This window comes from Equus quagga, chromosome 4 (assembly GCF_021613505.1).
Source record: "Equus quagga isolate Etosha38 chromosome 4, UCLA_HA_Equagga_1.0, whole genome shotgun sequence".
In the NCBI taxonomy this organism is placed as follows: Eukaryota; Metazoa; Chordata; class Mammalia; order Perissodactyla; family Equidae; genus Equus; species Equus quagga.
Window position 1 is genome coordinate 99,268,542 of NC_060270.1, and position 22,883 is coordinate 99,291,424.

At 42.5% G+C, this 22,883-nt stretch overlaps 1 long non-coding RNA gene across 1 annotated transcript; it reads right to left on the reverse strand.

Annotated features, from left to right (window-relative positions):
* Window positions 1–5,435: 5,435 nt before the first annotated feature.
* On the reverse strand, window positions 5,436–9,096 carry LOC124237953 (uncharacterized). The gene is made up of 2 exons (XR_006888193.1): window positions 8,918–9,096; window positions 5,436–5,675 (listed from the first exon to the last, which is right to left on the reverse strand). It is a non-coding gene; the product is annotated as an uncharacterized LOC124237953 (long non-coding RNA).
* Between the last annotated feature and the right edge of the window lie 13,787 nt (window positions 9,097–22,883).

The following is a 22,883-nucleotide window of genomic DNA, read 5'->3' on the forward strand; positions in this document are numbered from 1 at the left end:
TTTCTGGTTAGTAACACTTACAGCTGGATGACCATTTACCTGAACTCACACAAACCACAACTCTGCCATCAGAAGGCTATGAGATAAATTGGAGAAAATAGATTCCATGTCTGCCACAAGCCAGGTGATTCTAATTCCTACACTTTTGGTTTTCTTTAAAACCAGAAATGCTTGGTTGGGTAAAATATTTGCTCTTTCTTTAAAAAGCGTTCCCTCCTGTTTTAAGCAAAGACTGTTGGAATCCAGTCAGATCATGGTCATCATAATTATCATCAAAAACCCCCTCGTGTGCCTCCTGCCTGGTGCATTGTGCTCATCATTCAGAGTGCACACCTTCAACAGCTGAATGCTGCGTTCACTTCTGGGCAGCACATTTCATGAGGGCTGTTGGAAACCAGAAAGTTCCCAGGAGAGAGTTGCCAGGATGACACTGGATGTGGAAACCATGATAAATGATGAACAGGTGAAAGAACTGAGGATCTCTAGTCTGGAGAAGAGAATCCTAAGCTAAAAATTGAGAGCTTGGGGCCAGGCCCATGGCCGAGTGGTTGGGTTCGCGGGCTCTGCTTCGGTAGCCCGGGGTTTGGCCGGTTCGGATCCTGGGCACAGACATGGCACCGCTTGTCAAGCCATGCTGAGGTGGCATCCCACATGCCACAACTTGAAGGACCCACAACTAAAAATACACAACTATGTGCCAGGGGGCTTTGGGGAGAAAAAGGAAAAATAAAATCTTGAAAAAAACAATTGAGAGCTAGCAGCTGTCTGTAATGCAGAATTGGGACCAGATAGGCTCATTTTGGCTTTGTTGAAAGAAGAACTTAATAAAACTTAAAGCTATTGTATTGGAATAAAGCTTAAGTATTAGAATGGGCTGGGATGAATTCATGAGCATTTTGTCCCCAGAAACGTTCATGGAGAGATGGGATGAGCATCTTTCAGGGATGCCATACCAGGGCTCCTCCCAGGGTAACTTGCAGTGAAAGAGTTTGAGTGTGAACTGGAGGTACAAATAGGTGTATGACAAAGCACATACTTTCGTGGGGTCTACTGTCTTCCAGAAGAAAAGATGCCTAAGTAAACATGTAAGTAACAATGCAGAAAGCACATGGCACAGACTAGGGGCGACATTGAGAGCTGCAGATGGGGAGGGACATGGTGGGTGGGGAAGGCTTCATCAGGAGGTGGGCTGTGGGGTGGGTGCTGAAACATGACTGGGACTCAGATAAGTCGTGGGGGAGATTCCAGAGGTGTAGCAGGGGCCACAGTGAACATTGTGAACAAAGGATTGTGCTAGAACAATGAGTATGCCTAGGGTAGAGACGAGGGCTTGTGAAGAGTGGGCTCATAGAGAAAATTAGAGATCTCTATAGAGGCCAGATTCTGGAAATCCTTGAATTCTAGGTTGTTGCAGTAAATCTTTCACTTGTCCTTGAAGTGACAAATAGCAATGCCTTTCATATTTGACAAGGCAGTGCTGGCTTCTTTATGTAGTGTCTCAGAGAGGCCAAATGTTAGGGTAGAAGGCAAGGAATGTCATGGCATTTTCCTGACCCCTTTCATCACTGGAGGCTCTAGCCCTAACAGGCTTTTAAGCGAAATAGTACATTCTTTTGGCATTTGCCAGTATCGGCCTACCCACCCCTAAACCCTCAAAGTCCACTGTATAATTACCCCCAGGAGGCCAGAGGTCATTTAGAACAGCAAGTGTAGGCAACACCCAGCTATTAGAACTCAAATTTCAAGAGCTCTCCCTAAATTCTGGCCTGAAGCATTTTGGAGATGGGAGGGGGCCCAAAGGTGGGGGTCCTTTGAGGTTGGCATTTCCTGCCTGAAATGAAGGCATGTGGTTTCTGAGGTTGGCCTGGGCAGGCTGAGTTCCAGTAGGGAGGGGTGTAGCTCCACTCCCAGGGAGGCCACCCTCTCCTCAGCACCAGCTGCAGGTCTGCTCCTGGCCTCTCCGCCTCCGTGAAGGACCATAGTCGCCTGTTCTCCCTCTTTCTGCGTTTAGCTGGGCTCCTTGGGAGGGAAGCTCAGATGAGACTCAGGGCTGCTCCTGTGACCCGCTACCCCAAGTGGGAGGGAGGGTTCAGACAGGGAGTGCTGAAGGGCAGTCTTTTTAGAAGGGATCTTCCAGCGAGCCTGTGAGCAGCCAGCCCACCAGCCAACACGCACTTCTGTCTCCCGAGAGGAGGGGAGGAAGCTGGGAAGTGGGAAGTCCAGCAGTCAGGGTCTACGCAGGGTGATTCCTGGGCAAGGATGGCAGCAATAACCACCCTGCTCTGTACATGAGCTGCTTGCAGACAGCTGCCCAACGTATTCTAATTTGAGGGACTCTGGAAGCCCCTCAATAGTGTCCACATTAGCCCACTTTAAGGTTAAAAATGCTACCATTATGATGCATTTACTGCATTTTAGCATAATCTCACCCGGTGTTTCTCTGTAAAAATGCAGTTTCACCAGGATGCAATAAATTATTCTATTGGCTCATTCCTCCCTGATAAGAGGAGTGCACTGCCCTGAAAGCATTAGGAGTTGGAGAAGCAGCCAAAGACAACTAAATGTTTTGAATTGAGAGAACAGAGAGCACTGAGGGTCACATTTACTTCCTTTAGCATTTACCATGGGCCAACACAGACCCAGTCAAGCAGCATCTCCTGGCTCTGGGGACCCAGAGGCCAGGATAAAGCCGATGCCTTGAAATGGGTGTTTTTGATGCCCAGATTTATATTCAGTCTCTCCAGGAGGGAAAAACATAGGAATCCAGAGTGTGATCATGATCACCAATTCTACCCTTTCACCCTTGACCTGTTCTGCCTGGTGTTCTTGCATTCGTTTTTACCATCAGGGTCTTTGTCTTTGAAGTTGGCTGGAGATTCTCAAGTCTGTTCTCTGTGGGGAAGAGGCACGTTTTCACTGAGCAGACACAGCACTCAGCAGGGCATGGAAATTTCTCCATTCCTGTCCCAGTTCTAGAAGCCAACGTCCTAGGACCATCACACAGAGAGCAAAGGCTTCTGCTCAGATGCTTTCTAGAGAGAGAGAAACTGTCCAGCAGGTGTCAGTAAGTTCTAAGATGTGAGGTGAGCCTGGCTTGACAATCAAGTGTGTTCTTTTCCAAAGCAGATTAGCGTTCAAAGACCTCAGAGGGAAAGTGACTGACGGGAGGACCTTGAGTAGTGGAGCTTCTGAAGAGGAGAGCAGGGAGGGGAAATGGAAGCCCACTTTCTTGCAGAGAAGAGCAGAGATTTGTTGCATGTCTGAGGATCCTGGGAAGTCTGTGCTATAGAGCCCAGGCTGAGAAACGCATGATGATTGACAAGGCAGAGATTGCGAGGCACCAGATAGCAATTCATGCTGTCTATTTCACTGCCACAGAGCAAGTTCCGTTCTCGCCTTACCTAGAGGAAGCATGTTAAACCAGTCTGAGGTTTCTCATTCAACCTGAATGAGGCCTTAACTGAGGTAACTGTGAAGAGCCCAGGCAGTCCAGCCTAGTGGACTCCATTCTACACCAAGGTGATCCTCCACCACAAAAAACTGTGCAAATCAGAAGCCTTGGAGCCGTGATACCTTGGATTGGAGTCCTGTTTCTGGCTTGGTATCAGATCAGGTTCTAGAAGAGGTGAGGCAGAGGCGTGGAGACGAGCTCTTTACCTCACTACATCCTCTTTGTTTGATCAGAATTTATTGAAAGACTGCTATTTTCAAGTGCAGTGCTGGAAACTGTGGGAGATACATTGAGATATAATTTGGGGTGCCTGAGTTTGAGGGGATCAGGATCTTGAAGTGGCCTTGTATTCACAGTTGTTGATCAGCATACTATCCCATCCCTATTGTGCTGGTTCCATTCAGAGGAACCCCTCCCCCATTTTATAGGCTCTTGATGGGGTTATCAGTGGAGCACCACACCCCACTACCACAGGGAGGGGATTGTAACCTAGGCTGGCTAATGAGAGTCTACACTGGCATCAGTATATGGATGTTCTCTGTTTCTTACAGCCAAAGGAGTGAAACTAATCCATAGATTGATGATATTTGATCTGCCAACATACTTAACACTATATAAAAACCAGCATGAAATTCCCCAGGGAAAGGATTGACTGATCCAGAGATGTTCTTATTATACACGGGATGCTGTTGTTCAAAGGCACAGGCATTGAAACTAGTTTTTCTTGATAAGTAGCTATTATCATTACAAGCTACTTAGATAGGGGATGTCTAGAAAGTTGATATTCACATTAAGCCTAGATTAATGAGTTCTGAAGGACAAAGATTGTGTGAAATAGTTGGCCAATAGTTTCCAAGCACTTGGAGATGCTGTAGCTGCTCTGACGTGTGAGTTACTTAGGCAGGAGGAGAAGGATCCTGAACATGGACCCCGAAAGAAACCAGGCTCACAAGCTTGGAAAGTAAAAATGATCGTCAAAAAACCAAAATACCAACTTTACTTCTTTAGTCTGAGATATTAGATGCATTATCATTAGAGAAAGGTTAGGAAAAGTGCATGCCAAGTTTCTTAAGCCATTCTCCAAGATTCATAGTGTCACATATTCTGTTATTAAAGTTATATTTTGTGTTCTGCAATTTTCTTTTCAGGGTCTAACCTAAGTCTTTCCACTTGAGCTGGAAGAGCAGGGCAGCACTCAGCCCATTCACCACTGCTGTACCTCCATATGCTAACACATCACGTGTTCCTGCTGAGTCTGGGGGTGGTCTCATAACCGACCTCAATACAAAGCTCTTGGCCTTGGCATTCAGTACCAGTCCATTACTGTTGGCCTACTGTGTGCTGTGCAAGATGAAAGCTGTTTTCCAGCATAAACTATTACCATTGGTTCACATTTATGTAAAGACTCTGAGAAGAAATTTTGATAGCTCTTATCTGTTCACAAGCTGGTGTAAGGCTCAGAGAAACACACAACTTCCAAATCAATCAACCATAGATTGTGACACTGATGCTGTGAATATAAATGTTTATGGAAAGGCAAATGAAGATAAGACCAGTTACTTCTAAGTACTCAGCATGTCAGTTTCCTGTCCCTGTGGGCAGAAGATAAATATTCATTGACTGAATCAAAGAATGGTGATCAGTTGAAAGGAGTGCAGTCCAAATTTCACATTTCCAAATGCGTTTTGCTTCGCACTGAGAGATCCCAGACAGACAGTCAGGAGACCCAAGGGTCATCCGTATGTTCTTTAAAAAAAAGTGACACAAATCTGACAAAATACTGGTTCAGTCCAAAGCCTGTATCAGGCTGGGAAAGTTTCCTATCTTCAAGCTCATTTATTTCCTAGAATTTCAGATTCATTCTTACCTCAGAGGGTCAACCAGGGTCTAACCTGACATAGAGGATGGAAATATGACAATCCTTAGAAGAGGGATATATTAGTATCCTCAAGCTATTATAATAAAGTACCACAAACTGGGTGACTTAAAGCAATGGAAATTTATTCTCACAGTTCTGAAGGTTATAAGTCCAAAATCAAGGTGTCAGCAGGGTTGGTTCCTCCTGAGGGCTCTGAGAGAGAATCCCTCTCTCCTAGCTTCTGTGACATTCAGGAACTGATGGTCAGCAATCCTGGGCTTTCCTTAACTTGTAGGTACATCACTCCAATCTCTGCCTCCATCTTCACATGGTGTTCTCTGTCTGTGTTTGTGTTCACATGGCCATCTTTTTATAAGGAAGCCAGTAATATTGGATTAAGGGCCCATCCTACTCCAGTATGACCTCGTCTTAATTAATTACATCTGCAATGACCCTATTTCCAAATAAGCTCATATTCTGAGGTACTGCGGGTTGGGACTTTGACATTTTTTGTGTGTGATGGGACACCATCCAACCCATAATAGGGAATGAGAAATTATCCGACCCCATCAAATAATGAAGGTTAACAAACTGAGTAAGCTAACATCTTAGGTTTGATTTGTGGTGGCAGGTTCATGGGGACTTTGAAAGAAACTAAGACATCCAATAATGTATCCACAATGCATAGAAGTGTTTCTGTCCCATTATTTTTCCAACTCATCTCTGATTAGAGTGTCAACAGTCCCCTAAAATACAAAGGCTCAAATATTCCACAGAGGTTAAAAGTGATGTGAGGCTGATTTTTTTAGGATAAGTGGATATTAAAATAGTCGATTTCAAAGAGCTAGATTGATAATCCATTTTGAATTCACCAATAATGAGGACAACCAAAGTGATGATACCTTGTAGCATGCATTTGCTAGTGTGTTTGCAATTTTTCACTGGATTAGATACTGGAATGATATATTTTGTATTATGCAGCAACACTAGACAGACAGCTAATATTTTTTTCCAGTTCAGTTATTCATATCTCAGCACTGCTGTAGAAAGAAGTCATTTCTTTCCTTTTACTGCAGAAAAATGAAAGAGTTTGTGCTACTCTTCACCATTGAGCTGGAACAGCCTATGGCTAATGCCCATTTGCAAAACCACATTGGGAGAGAATTTCTTACTCTCTCTGCTTTCTGACTTCCCCAAAGACATCACTGTCAAGTGTGGGCCTTAAGAACTCTATTGAGAGTTTATTAAGATGGCAGGGAAGAAAAGAGGACTGTATGTGCCCAACATTTGGACTAGATTTGACTTTATCCCTGGGGACCAGGTCAGCAAGACTCATGTTATGCATAGCCTATACCTTAGTTTCCACTGGGGCATCCGTAATTTTCCCCAGAGGGAAAATACCTTCTCCCTTGAGAGCTGCAGGGTTCCGCATATTGCAATAAGGAGATCTAATCCATTTTGGCAGGTTGCACTGAGATATTCTCTGTTCCCAATTAAATCAATTATCTGGGTAATCTTCATAATTAACAGCAGAAGACTTGAGCTGTCAGGACTGGCTGTAGCAAAAATATTTGGGCGTGTGGGTTAAGCCACAGTCGCTCTGTGGGTGTCTGAGGCTGGGCAGGGAAGGGGGCTGGGCACACGTCGGGGCCAGCCTTCTCAGTTAGCAGTGGGCTCTAACTAAATGGCAGAAAGGGCTTTTGCCTAGAAGTCAGGAGATAGTGTTCCCACTGGACCTCTGGCGCTAGCAAGCTGTGTCACACTGAGCAAGATTCTTCATCTCAGAATGACTTATCTTTATATCTGCAAATGAAGGAGTGAAGTCAGATGATTTTAGATTTACAAAGCAAAGTAACTTGCCGGAGGTCCTGTAGCTAGTAATTTTCAAAGATCAGAGGATCTCTAAGCTCCCTCCCCACCGTAGTTTTAATGGCCATTGCTGAGAGTCAAGTGGAAGACTCTGCCCCAACTAAGTTTAGGATAATCTTGATTCTTACTACTCAAAGTCCATAGACCAACAGCATGGGCATCACCAGCAATCTTTTCGGAAATTCAGAATCTCAGATTTCACTCCAAATTTATTCATGAGAACCCGTATTTTTAACCAGGTACCAAGGTGATTCACGTGCCTATTGAATTTTGAGAGGCACTGATTCAAGGCTGACCCAAGGCCAGTCAAATTGGAACCACTGCAAGGGATTTCTGTTTCCGTCACCTCTGATAAGCTCTGAAGGTTCTAGACTGAGGTCCCAGAAGAGGTGCTCTGCCTTCTAAGCCATTTGCCTGCGCAAGGATCTACATTTCATCTTTTAATTTCTTACCCAAGTCATATGCTCCTGACTCTGCTCCACTTCCAAAAGGAAGCTTCCACTGACATTCAATAATGTACACCTGAAACTTACATGTTATAAGCCAATATGACCTCAATAAAATAAAAATTTAAAAAGTACCAAATTAACCTGTTGTTCACCTTAAATTTACACAATTATATGTATATGTCAAACTATGCATTATAGTTATATGTCAAATATATTCAGTTTTTTTTAAAAAACGATCAAATCCTAAAAAAAGGGAAGTTTCCAGTAGCTGGAAGAGATCTTTGTGGGCTGACTGCATGGGGGTTGGGGGGAGGGGGGGATCATGAATGAATTAATGCATGTGCAGGATGAAATTCTCCAATGTCCTTTTGCAGGCAGGAGAAATTCCTGTTCTTTCTCACTGGCTTCCCTCCCTTATTTAACAATGATTCTGCACAAAAGGTTTCTATGGAAAGATAATTGGATTTCTAACTGTATTTGTTCAAAACTCACTTAATGGCCCTAGTTATATTGTTTGTATCAACTCATCAGTAGAAAGTACCAATTTATGAATAAATATCTAGATTTCTGTACATACATCTAGCATTACCAAAGCAGGAAGGGAGAAAGAAGCCAGAAATAGAAATCCATTAATAAAAACAGATACCACATATGCTTGCCGCACTAGGCTTAATGTGCTGGATAAGTTTAGGTTTTCAACATCTGAGTGCTATTTTTATCTTACCTATGTGTGTATTTGCTTAGTGTTTAATCACTGTGGTACTTTGGGCAAATGGGTCACTGAAGAAGAAGAATATAGCCTGCTGTATTCACGACTGAAGTGCCAATTTAACTCAATCTAAAATGAATTAAACATATACTTTATCCGACAGCGAATGTCCCTCCCTCGCAATGGAGGTTGCAACAGAGCCCTGCTTCCTGAATATGCTGGAGATTCCCCTGTGACATTGTTAGTGCAGAAGTTGACACGCTCGTATGTGTGTTTATTTCTAGGGATTTTTGTGCTTCCATTATGTGTGTTGGATAAAAATTTCTTTTTCACCTTTTCAGACGGGATAACAATGGCTTTTTCGTGTTTTTCCCTCTCTGCTCTTTCCCTTGGACAAGGAAGAGACAACTACTCACTATCTGAAACAGAGAAAGGAACGCATTATTTGCTAAGTAAGGGACAACTGTGTTCGTAAGACGATGTTTTTGGAGAACCAGACGGCTGCTCTCCTCTGGGGTGTGGGGGAGCACCGCTCGGAGAGGCGGCCTCTCAGAAGAGGGAGAGCTCAGGGGTTGGCTGACCTGCTGCCATGGAAAGCTGGTACTCGGGCGTGGCTGTTGTTGATTGGCTGGCTTTCGGAAGCGTGGTTACCAATCAGAGTCGTCATTAACTGACTGGGATCAGTTCCTGTGATCAAAAGGCAGTGGTTCTTTCTTGAATTTGGAGTTTTGACGCTTTTTATGTCCTCGTCACGTCCGTCGTGTCGTCCTCCCGCCGTCTCTGGCAGCCTGTGCTCTCACTGTGGTGTGAAATAAGAGGGGATATAATCTTTATGAATTCACTGAATCTTCAAGTGCCCGTTCCCCGGCCCTCTACCCTAGGGTAAGATGGGAAATACGTTGCCCCATGTGGGCCACTTCTTTGTTCAAAGCTTACAGAGCGCAGGTTAGACTTTAGGCTGCATTCTAGCAACTTCTACCATCAAGGGGGTTTGCCATCTGACATGGTGGAAGCGTATTTGCCCTCCATGCTCTTGAACAACTAACTCAGTACAACTTAACTGTCCTGTGCCTCGTTCTTTCCGGCTTCTCCTTTCCAGTAAACCAGCTGAGGAAGGAGAGTCGTAGGGCAATATTCCCCAGAACATATAATGTATTATACACTAAGGGCATGACTATAACTGTTAAGGGCAAAGATCCTGAGCTTCACTCTGTGGAATAGATGTATTCCTGAGGAGGTACACAGTAATGTGTCAAAGAGTGCAAAGACAGACTTGGATTCTAATTCTAGCTGACATCATTTACCAGCTGTGTAACATTGGGCAATTCACTTAACCTCTCTGTGCCTCAGTTCTGTCATTTATGCATTAGAAATAAAGCACAGTACTTTTCTCAGGATTATTGTAAGAATTAGATGAGATGAACATATAAGACACTTAGGATGGTACCTGGTAGATAGTAAGTGCTCAAAATGTTAGTTATATCATGATTTGCTATTTTTATCTGTAAAGAGATCTGGTGGTACAATAAGATAAGGCCTTATCTGGGAGTCAGAAGGCATGGATTCGAATGTGACTAATATTACTAGCCACGTGGCCAACGGTTAGTCATTAAACCTCTTAGGGACATAATTTTCTTATGTACAAAATAAGAATACTTGCACTGCCTACGTAATTGAAGCTAATATTTACTATATTGTGCTATTCAAATCACCCTCCCAGGGCCTCAATTTTCTTTCCTGTAAAATGGTGCTAATAGCTGCTCAGTCTAACAGATAGGATGACTCTGAGTATTAAATGAAATATACATGAAATGGTAAAGAACCACAGGCGGTCCTCATTACTTGAGGATATTTGATGTTTAAAAAATTAAAGGAGAAATCGCTTAAAACAACTACCAAAATCTCACCATCAATGGTGTTTTTTAAAGTATTGATTGAATTTTATTGTTAAAAATGAAACATAAAAATAAGTTAGTATTTGACATATTTACTAGAATCTTATCTTATAATTATTTGCTAAGTTTTGGAATCAAAAAAATGAATCAAGTGTTGATTCTTTTAGCTTAACTTGACTGACAAAATTTTAGGACCTTCACATTTGACTTTGGCCACACAATTATTGAATGGGTCTTTTTTTTGCAAAAGTATTAAAGGACTTCACTCACTCTCCCAAGGGCCTTTTTTAATTCTCTGATATTTAAATAACTCTCTTTTGAAGCTCAAATTGTGTCCTCACCCAAGTTGGATGAAAACCTGCATCTTTTGCAGGATATGCAATTTTACTTTGTTGCGATCAATTTGCATTTGATTTGCATTGTATTATTGACCACGTGGGGGTGTCCAACAAAGATCTTGATGCTATGTGTCAGGATAGACACCCAGTAAAACGGGAAGTTATGATTAAATGGGAAATAATTATAAAAGTGGTCAGTTAATTAGTGAATCTTTTTCTGTCTTGAGAATTTTTGCTTTCCCACCCAATCTTGTAACCGCATAGCTGTAGCTTATGAATCCCTCTACTCCCATTAAAACTATACACAATCCAATTCCCAAGAATTTGATTTGGGAAAAAATTGTTAAGAATCAGATCATATTTCAAACACTCTTCAATGGGAGATCCTATTTATTTTTTTAAACTTTTTATTAAGATTATGATAGTTTATAACCTTGGGAAATTTCAGTTGTACATTATTGTTAGTCATGTTGTAGGTGCACCACTTCACCCTTTGTGCCCTCCCCCCACCCCCCCTTTCCCCTGGTAACCACCAATCAGTTCTCTTTGTCTATCTGTTTAACTTCCACCTGTGAGTGGAGTCATACAGAGTTCGTCTTTCTCTATCTGGCTTATTTCACTTAACAAAATACCCTCAAGGTCCGTCCATGTTGTTGTGAATGGGACGATTTTATCCTTTTTTATGGCTGAGTAGTATTCTATTGTGTATATATACTGTATCTTCTTTATCCAATCATTAGTTGATGGGCACTTAGGTTGCTTCCACATCTTGGCTATTCTAAGTAATGCTGTGATGAACATAGGGGTGCATGGGACTTTTGGAATTGCTGATTTCAGGTTCTTTGGATAGATACCAAGTAGTGGGATGGCTGGGTCATAAGGTATTTCTATTTTTTATTTTTTGAGAAATCTCCATACTGTTTTCCATATTGGCTGCACCAGTTTGCATTCCCACCAACAGTGTATGAGGGTTCCTTTTTCTCCACAGCCTCTCCAACAATTTGTCACTTTTTGTTTTGGATATTTTTGCTGTTCTAACAGGTGTAAGGTGATATCTTAGTGTAGTTTTGATTTGCATTTCCCTGATGATTAGTGATGATGAGCATCTTTTCATGTGTCTATTGGCCATCCGTATATCTTCTTTGGAGAAATGTCTGTTCATGTTCCCTGCCCATTTTTTGATTGGGTTGTTTGATTTTTTGTTGTTGAGTTGTATGAGTTCTTTATATATTATGGAGATTAACCCTTTGTAGGATAAATAACTTGTAAATATTTTTTCCCAACTAGTGGGTTGTTTTTTTGTTTCAATCCTGTTTTCCCTTGCCTTGAAGAAGCTCTTTAGTCTGATGAAGTCCCATTTGTTTACTCTTTCTATAGTTTCCCTTGTCTGAGGAGTTACGGTGTCTGAAAAGTTTCTTTTGATACTGATGTCAAAGAGTGTACTGCCTATATTCTCTTCTAGAAGACTTATTGTTTCAAGTCTAATCTTTAGGCCTTTGATCCATTTTGAGTTTATTTTTGTGAATGGTGAAAAAGAATGATCAATTTTCATTCTTTTACACAAGGCTGTCCAGTTTTCCCAGCACCATTGTTGAAGAGACATTCTTTTCTCCATTGTAGGCCCTCAGCTCCTTTGTCGAAGACTAGCTGTCCATAGATGTGTGGTTTTATTTCTGGGCTTTCAATTCTGTTCCATTGATCTGTGCACCTGTTTTTGTACCAGTACCATGCTGTTTTGATACTGTAGCTTTGTAGTATGCTTTGAAGTCAGGGATTGTGATGCCTCGGGAGATCCTATTTTAAGGTATCCTTCGATGTTCCTCAAGTAAAATGAAAAACCTACCTAATCTCTGACTTAACCTCAATTTCATAAATCTGGGTTTCCAGGAGCCACATACCCTTAGAGCAAGATGTGTCCAAGTTTCTTTGATGAGTGGAGGGTCAAGTGATGTTTCCTCACTTTTCCCTCTGCAGGCAAGGAGCCAGGTCCAAGACCATTTTGAAGTAGGCTCCTGTGGGGCAGGCACCGCAATAAGTTCTCCACGTGCAGGGAAAGCGTCAGTCCAGGAAGAGCGCCTCTCCCTCTCCCTGCCCTCGAATATAGGCCTGTGGAGTTCTTTCCTCTCAGGCCTCCGCCCGCAAGAAGAGTTGATGATTAAAGACATAAGCAGGCCAGGAAAGAGCAGCCCCTTCTTTTCCTGAGCACCTCCCAAAACCCATATCACCCCTGACATGTTTGGAAGGGGAAGTGCCTGATGTTTGTCATGATCACAAAAGCCACCCTTCCTCCATCTTGAAACAAGCTCCACTTTTCCAGCCTGTGGGATTAGCAGTGAATACGGCTGAGATCAAACAGGATTTCATGGTGCTTTTGTTACATTTCCTAAACAGGCAGCTGTGGGCAGAAATTTAAACAAACAATAGGCCTTTTAAGGGGATCCTTAAATGATCTGGTCGTGTCGTCGTTGACCAGGTTGCTCCCAGTTTCCACAGTCAGACCTTAGGATGACAGGAGGTTTGTGCTCTGAGAAATTGGGTAGATCTTTTAGAATGTGCTTTGTTCTCTTCTTCCTCCAGAAGAGGACAGTGTGTGGGAAGAGGAAGCAGAGAGAGAAAGAGAGAGAGAGAGAAAAAGAGAGAGTGGCTCTGGAGAGACTGCTATGCTGGCTGGAGAGGAAGGAGGCGCCATACTGTTTTTAGGGAAGATGCTTTTTGAGAAAGTGAGTGATTGCTACCCTGAAGTCCTCTTACAACAAAGTGGCCCCTGCTGAACCTTCTCCTGTCAGGCCCAGACCTGCAAATCTCCTGCATACCGTCCACAAAGACCCACGCCAAACGTTGACAGTCTCAAAGCCTCGTTTCACCACAATTTAAGGCAGTCCTGAATGCTCGTGGCTTCTCATTGAGGAAAGGGAAGAGAAATCCCCTTGGGAAAATCCCCTTTGAAGGTCTAAGCTCTAATGTATAAAATCTGTTAGCAAACCACATATTTCTCCGCTCTTGCTGGGGCAGCTGGTTTCTCTCCAAATAAATCACAGAGCTGCTGAGTGTTTCAAGGAGAGATCTTTGGGGTCTCCTTTAAACACTATTCAAAAAGCCCAGCCTCAGGGGAGCTGGTCTGAGACGGCCTTCTGCAGGCTACAGTCCTGTTTATCAAATCCTTTGGGGCTGGTGTGCCTGGAAGGTAGGTTTAGGAACATTATGCAGCTCTGGCATTGCAGAGGGCATCAGGTAGTGGCCAGGGTCCTGTGACACTAGAAGTCAAGCCTGGAGGATGGACAGAGAGAGGGAAGTGGAACCTCCAAGAGGGCATCAGATGCCTCCTACCTTTGATAGTTGGTACCTTAGCCATGCAGGGGCTCACAGAGCATTCATGGGAAGAAACAGGAGAAACGCAGCACAGAATCTCAGCAGAGTCTGAGTAAACCTCAAGTGCAATGGGCATCTTGCTCTATATCTGAAAAATGATGGTTCAGTGGGAAAGGCCAGTCAGAGGGAGATAAGAAGTATCATTCAGGGGTCTATTATGTGCTTGCTTAGGAGGACCCAGAAAGCACAGACGTCATGATCCTGCCTGTATAGACTATAGTCTAGTGGAAGAGAAAAGATGAAGACACTTTAAGTTCGAAGGAACGATTCTCTGGAGACAGTATGCCATAAAAACCGAAAGCTTAGCCTCTGGAATCTGATTTCTTGGCACAAATATTGCCTCCATCAATTTACCATCAATAACCTTACGAAAGCTTCTGAACTGCCAGGAGGCTGTTTCCTCATCTTCAAATGTGCCTATTATGGTGCCCACCTCTCTGGGATGGAGTGAAGATCGGATGAGCTATCCCCGTGAAGCACTTTAGCCCCTAAAAGGTGCTCAACAGATATTGGCTGTTGATGTCATCTATTATTCAAAGATGGAATATCAATAAGCTCTGAAGTGCTGTGGGATGACCTAGAGTACCAACAGTATGGAGAAACAGAAAACAAATTGGATTTGAGATGGGCTTGGAAAAATGGGTTGGACTTAAATTAGCAGTGGAGAGGGGCAAAAATCATCTGCGGACATGTAAAAACTGTGAGAGCAGGCACGGTCAGCAGTGTTCCCACTCCCGGGCCAGTCTGGACATCAGCCAGCCGAGAGGAGAGGAATGGTGAGCAGAGAGAGAATTTGGATTAGTTTACGAGGGCAGAGCCTGCAGACTGGACTGAGGCAAATCCAACTTGATATGACGGGGAGGTGTCAGTCTCTGAGCGGGAGAGGATGTGGTGAAGGTAGAATTTCAGGGAGACTAACAGGGCGAGAATTGCAAAATAATAGAGAGTAGAGAGTCTGGGGGCAGGCTGGCCCGCTAGTGAGATGGTGGTGATGGGGGGGGGGGGGGTGTTGGCCGCAAGTGGGATCTGGAGTTGAGTGGGGGCATGGATTAGAAAAACATTTACAGGAAACATGAAATAAGACTTGGTGACACTCACGCTCGTAATGTATACATTGTGGAATATCAAAGCCTTAACTGAAAGCTTTTGTTCTTTCGGATATTTTGACTTTAAGAACAGAAATGCACTCAAGTTAAGTGGAGTAATTAAAGATTTATACACAAGCATGGGAACTCAGGAAGAGCTAAAGAAACAAACAAAAGGAGGCCTCAGAGAGCTGGTAACTAGAGAGTCTTCCTTAACCCAAAGGGCTCTAGTAAGATGTTTGTGTGTTTCATGTTGGCGCTCCACCAAAACGGGCTTCATTTTGTTCCACGTCTGCATCTCAGTTTTTCTCACTTCTGACCAACTCCCTCACTCTTTACAAATATATTTTCTATTCTCTATAGTATAATGAGGATAATATTTGCAAAATGTTAAACTAATGTATTTTATTTTCCCTCTTAACTTATATTCTTTGTAGTTTTCCACCTCTGAAGCTCAGGCATGAAATCCCTTGTCTTATGAGAAAATAACAGATTTGAAAACCAGGCTTGGATGAGAGAGAGGATTTTCTAAATCCCTGTAGATTTTCAAGAACTAACCTGGATGAGTCAGATCATAGAATTCCTCTCACGGTATGGAGATGATACTTTTTCCATCTAGTATGGCCACGTCCTAAGGCTTGACTAGGAATGGAGGAAGGATGATATGCTGCAGGGGAAGTGATGGAAACCCTGCTGTTTCTAGCCTGAAGGACTGTGGGAAAAAGGAGAGAGGTGGAAGTGAAAGAAAGACACTTATTTTTCTTTTCCTCTTATCTCTTACCACCACCTCAAAGCCAAACTTCAAGGACAGTGGGTAGCTTGAGGAACACCTAGGTAATTTGGGGTACTTCAACAGCATGAGGATCCTGCTCAATTCTACACCGGGGACTCTGCAAGGGAATCGCTTCCCATGTTGCCCTCTGCAGCTCTCTGGGACAGCTTTGTCAAAGTAAACTTGGTGATGTCGTGTGGCAGAAGAGATGAACTTCCTGATGTTTTAGCGTTTCTGGTCTACCTTTGGTGCTCCAGGGATGTGGGTTCAACGTAGAGGAAACTGAGAGTTTGGGGAGCTCTGTTTCTTAGCAAGAATGTTGTGATGCTGCAGCAGATGAATGGGAGTCTTAGGAGGGGTCATTAGCATCCGTGAGAGTAGAGTGAGGCCACGTGAGCCAGGGAGGGCCACCAGCCACTGTCCAAGATGCAAGAGATCAGATCATAAGTGATACCACCTGCCAGTGGCAGCTGTGAGTGACCAGGTGTTGGCTGGGTCAAGGGTCATGTCTGTGGAGACTAGAGGAGACAAAGGATATTGAGTGGCTTTTAGGTCTCTTTCCCTTCAGAGCCACAAAGTCACTCAAGCCCCACTTGTTCCATAGACTCAGACACCATATTGAAATAGAGAGGGGAAACAAATAAAATTCTAAAAACTGAGCAATACCTAAAGGAATGTCAACATTTTTACTTCAAGCTAAGAACTGGACTAAAGTGTTTTATTTTGCTTTGTTCCTTTTGTTACCCGGTGGATGGGGGCTCATGAAGAAGATTAAAGGAGTTAGAAATCAAATGAAGAAGCTGTATTTTCTCTGCACAGTGGAACTGTAGTTTAAATAAATTTATATCCCTACCACAAGAGTGTCTGCTTGCTCATAATTTCCACTCCCTCAAAACCTCACTTGAAAATGGTCCATCATGATTTCCCAGCCAAGTTCCCAATTGCTCTCTAAATCATTACCTACAATTTCATTTCTCACTAAGTGTCTGATTTGCACACAATATGTTAGTTCAAGAACTCCACCAGTCAGAATCTACTTGGCCCAGATCATCTTTTTGAGCCAGGCTGTATGGACTGAGATCTGACCTTTGGCTTAGGACGTAGGAAACAGGGTCTTACTCAGGAGAAGTTCCAGGAAAGCATCTGAGGTTGATAAATTAATAGAATACTCAATTCTTTACTATTTCACCTATGCTTAAAGTCATGACCAAAGGAGAACTTGGAACAGTGCCCTGTAATGATATAAAAATGTTCTATCTTGAGAACATGTTCATTCCTCTGTGTCTCTCCAAAAGACTTACGTAATTGTGGTTGAGTTTCTCCACTACCAGAAATAAAGCTTGGGGAGTTCTATAAATTTCACCTCCTGTTTCCATATGGGAATCAGGGGTCAGTCAATTCTTTCTTATGTAGAATTTTATTTATATATTCTAGTTGCTCAGATATTACGGTTAATAAAATGTGGGCATTATATATTATAAGAGGAATAGTATTTTTCAAAGAATTCAAATATATTGAAACAGACAAACTAAAATCACACTACACAATATTCTTGTTGGAAGATTCAGAAGACAGTTCAGTATTTTGCAGTCTCTCTGGGTTGTAAGTATGAAAATCAGTTATCATTGTTCCTTATACCGCATCCGAGAGAGTTTTGGTTAATAGTCTAAGTCAGTTTATAATTCTATCTCATGTCACATTTATTCCAAGTTTCATTCCATCCAAAAGCAACTTTGAGGGGTCCTGTGACATATTTCCTACCTCATAAACATCTTTGTCAGGAACTCCACATGTGCACGCAGCAGGTATGCTGAGGGTCATTGAAGGGGAGCCAATCATCCAGCCCATTCCAGGCCATCCACACTTTAGCTTGAGCGTGGGGCTGGTGAACCAATGGGAAAACCACATGATGACCTGAGGGTATTTGGAAATACAGGTGGCTGCTGGTTTACTCATTCATCCAACTTCAGCATAAGCTTAAACCTGCTCTTGTCTTAAGTTTGCATGTCAGTGGCAAGAGGAACATGCTGATGTGAGGATTTGGTAGCCGACGTCAATTTTAAACCTGGGTGTTATTGTCTACTCAGAGGCATCACATGGGCTTGCCCAAGGCCAAATCAAGAGATCAGTGGAAATGTGAAAGCACAGAAAGGCTCTTTTTTCCTAATTCAGTGCCACTCCTTATTGTCATATGTGAAAATAACATTCACTTCAATATCAGCTGTTATTTTTGAAAAATAGATCAAGATAGAGCCAAATTATAAACAAATACACCTTCAATTACACATGCAGGTAGGAGACAGCATATCTTCCTTATCCTATGGCCCTGTGGCTCATCCAGTAAATTTTTTTTTTTTTTTTTGAGGAAGATTAGCCCTGAGCTAACATCTGCTGCCAATCCTCCTCTTTTTGCTGAGGAAGACTGGCCTTGAGCTACATCCTAGACCATCTTCCTCTACTTTATACGTGGGATGACTGCCACAGCATGGCTTCCCAAGCAGTGCCATGTCCGCACCCGGGATCCGAACAGGTGAACCCCGGGCTGCTGAGAAGCCGAACGTGCGCACTTAACTACTGCACCATCCAGCCGGCCCCTCCAGTAAATTATTTTTATTCAACAAGTATTTAGTGAACATTTACTATGTGCCAGGCTCTTTGTAAATTGCTGAGACACAAATCTTCTTGGCTGGCTTTTCTGCCACCTCAGCCCTGATGTATTAGGGGATTTGCTTGTTTTGTGGGATTTTTACTCCCAGGACAGGTCAAAATCTGAAGACAGAAGAGGTATGTAGGGTGAACAGTCTTGAGCAGCATTCAGTTGAGGGTAGATGAAAGGGTGGGAGCCTCTCAGAATCCACAGCCAGCTGTTCCACCAGGGACGGGTTAAGGAGTGAGGTTGCTAGACTTCTCCCCCCAGGCTCCTAATTGAGAAGGGGCAGTAAGCGTTACTGGACATGAAATAAGAAAGAACACAGGTTTTGCAAGAACTTTTCTCATAGATTGCGCTCAATGTAGTTGGAAGGAATACTTGGACAAGACGGGTGGGCTGGGGCCGGGGCACTGTGAGACCGCCCGTTGGGCAGGCTTTGGTAACAGTGAAGGTTAAAGTGTAGTTTTGTTTGGCTGCTGCTCCACGTGGTGGAAGCCAGAGCTGAGCTGCTCAGGAAAGTAAAAGAAACTGAGGGCTCCCCACGTATCTTCCCTCGCACTTTTCCTTGATGTAGCACATAGTGTCTCCTCTGAGTCAAACAAGTAAAGAATATTGGCTTAAAGAGTTGCAAATTATTAGCTATCCAAAATTCTTGGTTCCATGTTTAACCATATTCTTTTTGTTTCTGTAGGACCTACCATTTGAGTGGCTTAAAAAGGAGGAAATCATAAAGCCACATGAGACCTGAGGGGTGTTTGGAAATAGAGATGAACCCCCATCCCATTTCTACCCGTCCTCCTCTCCCAGCTAAGCGGAGGAGGCTCTCTAAAGATGCGATGTGAGTGGATGTGTCCTAGGCCATTTCTCCTTTGTCCACTGCAACACCTCCCCTCCTCTAGGCACCAGTGTTGTTGGGGTGAGCCCTGACAATTTAGGTCTTCCTGGTGTGGTTCCAGACTTTCTGCTCGCCCACCCCCATCACAATTTAATTGTTCTGTGTTTAATGCACTTAGGGCCTCATTAGGTAACTTTTACTAAGGTACCATTTTTGGAAATAATGGTTGACCATGGATCCATGTCTAAGTTCTTTCCCATAGGAAGACATAGAGATTACAAGCAAAGCACGAGAGATGATAGTTTGTTTCAAAGGCAGGCATCTGTCACAGTAGGCTCTGGGACAGATGGAGAGTGGTTTGGGGGAATTGTGTGTCAGACAATATCACCCCCAAACCCACAGCTCCAGGGGTATAAAAATTTCCCCATCCATGCCGCCACCCTTGTCTCTTTTTTAGCCTCATTAAGTTCCAAGTTGTTTCTGGGTGCAATGCAAACCAGAAGACATTGGGTCTTATGTGCTCTTTCCCCCATTTTCCTTTTCAAATTTCCTCATCTGTTTGTGCCCCAGCATTTCTTAGCAGCAGAAAATGACTTTCAGCCTCTTTTTAGTTTAGGGGGTGATACATTAGTGAGTCTTTTTCCTACCGTGAATAACAGGCGCAGGGATATCGTCATCAGAGAACGGGCTGTGGCAGTCAGACTTTCATCTACTCTGCAGGAAGCAGAAGCACCGAGCACTTCACTGACTCATGCTTTTGGGATCTAAGACCATTTCAAAGATCTTAGTCTGTAGTAGAATTGTCATCCGCTTTCATTTCATCAGATTCTAAAGTGATCTGGAGAATATTACCTGGGGAGAAGAAGTTTGTAAATGTTTTCCATTAATTTCTTATGATCATACATTAGGATTCAAACATATTGTTTTAAGGCTTAAATCCTGTGGACAGTTTTCACTTGGAAGAAACTTGAGCAAAACAGCTCTCATGTGATATTATTTACTTGGACCAACAAGCCCCATTGCAATGTGAAATAAAAATCCCCTTGGCTCTAGGGTTCTTCATTCACAGTGGTGATTCATTTTTTTATTTCTAATAGTAAATCTGCTTGATTTCCTCAATTTTATTTCCTTTCATTTTTTTCCGAGTGGAGAAGTGCAAGTGTTAAGAATAACAGGGAACAACAGAGAGTAGGGTTTTATGCTTTGTTCCTGACACAGGAATTTAGCAGAGAGTGTTTGACTGAAGAGATTCACGAGAAATAAGTTAACGCCTTTATGGACTGAAGTTTTCCATGATCATATTCCAACATGGGCCATCTCCTGGAGATAGGTAACAGATTGTTTTTTCTGTTTTGCATTTTCGAGAAACTGTGAGAGCTGTTAGCAACTATTTGCTGGAAAGCATGGAGGCAAAGACTCTAAGTGAAGACTAAGCAGTAAACAATTTGGCTCCAATTTGTCTACATGGATTACTTGCCTTTGTTTCTTTTCTTCCCTTTTTTTTTATGTATTACTTTATCCTGTCTTTGTTCCCTGCTAAGGTAAGAGATGAAAAACTGCATTAACTCTGACTATGAAATTCCAGTCTCTAAAAGAGACCTTAGAGTAAGAAGGATCTATCATTTACTGAGTGAACAAAGAGAATAAAAATTCCATTATTTGAGAAATTTTTAGAAATGAGTTTTTATTTGCTGCCTTCAAATGTGAATATGGAATTTGAAACAGGGTGGCACTCAGAAGCAGATAATATAACTGATCATGAGCTATTAAAATTCATTGAAGGAAACGCTAAGGAATATATGCACGGAATATCCTTCATTTTATAGCGACCTAATTTGTTGAATTAAAATTTCTTTCCTACGGAATTTATAAACTAGGGGAGGATATTGTAGACTTCATGCTTAAATCAATTTTAGTGATTATTGAAATTCCTCAGTCAGATGCTGGGAAAGAAAGGGGTTTGGGGCATAGAATCCAACAGCACTGTGCTGAGGGCATATTGAAGAACATCTATTTTTCAGAATCAAAACTATCAAAGGGAATAACCAAAATGAATTAACAAGTTTTACTTGGAGAGAAGACAACACTTACCCTTTACCAAGCACAGTGCTATTCACACACAGCATTTCACTGAGTCCTCACAAAACCCAGAGAGTAGGGCAGCACCATTCCCATTTCATGGGGGTGAAATATAGCTACCTTGAAATGTAGGTGTGTTGCCCAGCTGTCCCAGCACGCACATCTCCTAACAGCAAATCATGCCCTCTTTTTTCCTCACCCACAAGACCTTCCAGGTAAATGCCCTGCCACTCCTCAGTGGATAATTCATCTTCTAGCTACAAAAATATTGGGATGGGGTTAAAGTTGTCAGATTCGGTAAATAAAAAGGCAAGACACCTTGTATATGTCCAAAATACTCCATGGGACATACTTACACTAGAAAACTATTCATTATTTATGTGAAATTCAAATTTAACTGGTGTCCTGTATTTTATCTGGCAACTCTAGGTGGGGGACTATGGGCACTTGTTGAAAGAGAGGAAGCTAAAGTAAAAAGCAAGTAAAAAATTAGTATCCAACAATGAGTCTAGGGTCCAATGAACAGTGAGGAATCTTCCTAAGGAAAAAAGTATTTACCTAACTTTCTCTATTTTCACATGAAGCTGCAGGAGAAAGTGTGAAGATAGAGATACCAAGATGTGGGTAAACTTGGAAGAAGTACATTTGTGGTAAACGTTCAATAAACAATGACAGCATTAAGAGTTACTATTATCTAGAATGGACTCAGTTATCATTACCTAGAATAAGGTGTACCATGATATCCCTAATGGCTAATGCCCTGGACACCAATAGTAGGCACTCATTAGTTTATAGGTATTGATTAACTGAATTAAGAGCACAAACTTTGGAGTGATGTTAGCTGCCGTGTATTAGCTCTGTCACTTTGATCAGATTACGTAATGTCTCTGGGCTTCAATGCCTTTATTTGTATAATAGAAATCATATTACTCTCTTTAAGAGTTATTTTACTCTTATTTTTTCCCTCCTTGTTCTCGTCATCATAATCTAGATTAAGAATTAGTAAGCATTTTCTGTAAATCCCCAGATAGCAAACATTTTAGGTTTGATGGGCCATAATGTCTCCACAGCAACTACTCAACTCTGCCATTGTAGTGAGAAAGCAGCCACAAGCAACATACAGGAATGGCTGTGGGTGTGTTCCAATAAAACTTTATTTATAAAAACAAGTGTTGGGTCAGATTTGGACTAAGGGCTGTAGTATGCCAATCCCTGATTTAAAACAGGGCTCCCCAATCTCTTCCCAAGTCTCATCATCATGGGGAAAGGATGGGGAAAGAAGGAAGGAAATACTTCTGCAGCCAGAGGATAAGCAGGAATTTCTCTCTGACAAGGTGTCAACCATATGTGATGAATGGCAATAGCTTTTTTTTTTTAAGACTTTTTATTTTTTTAGGGCAGTTTTGGGTTCACAGCAAAATTGAGAGGAAGGTGCAGAGATTTCCTATATACGTCCTGCACCCACATATGCATAGCTTTGTCCAGTATCAACATCTCCCACCAAAATGGCACATGTGTTACAAC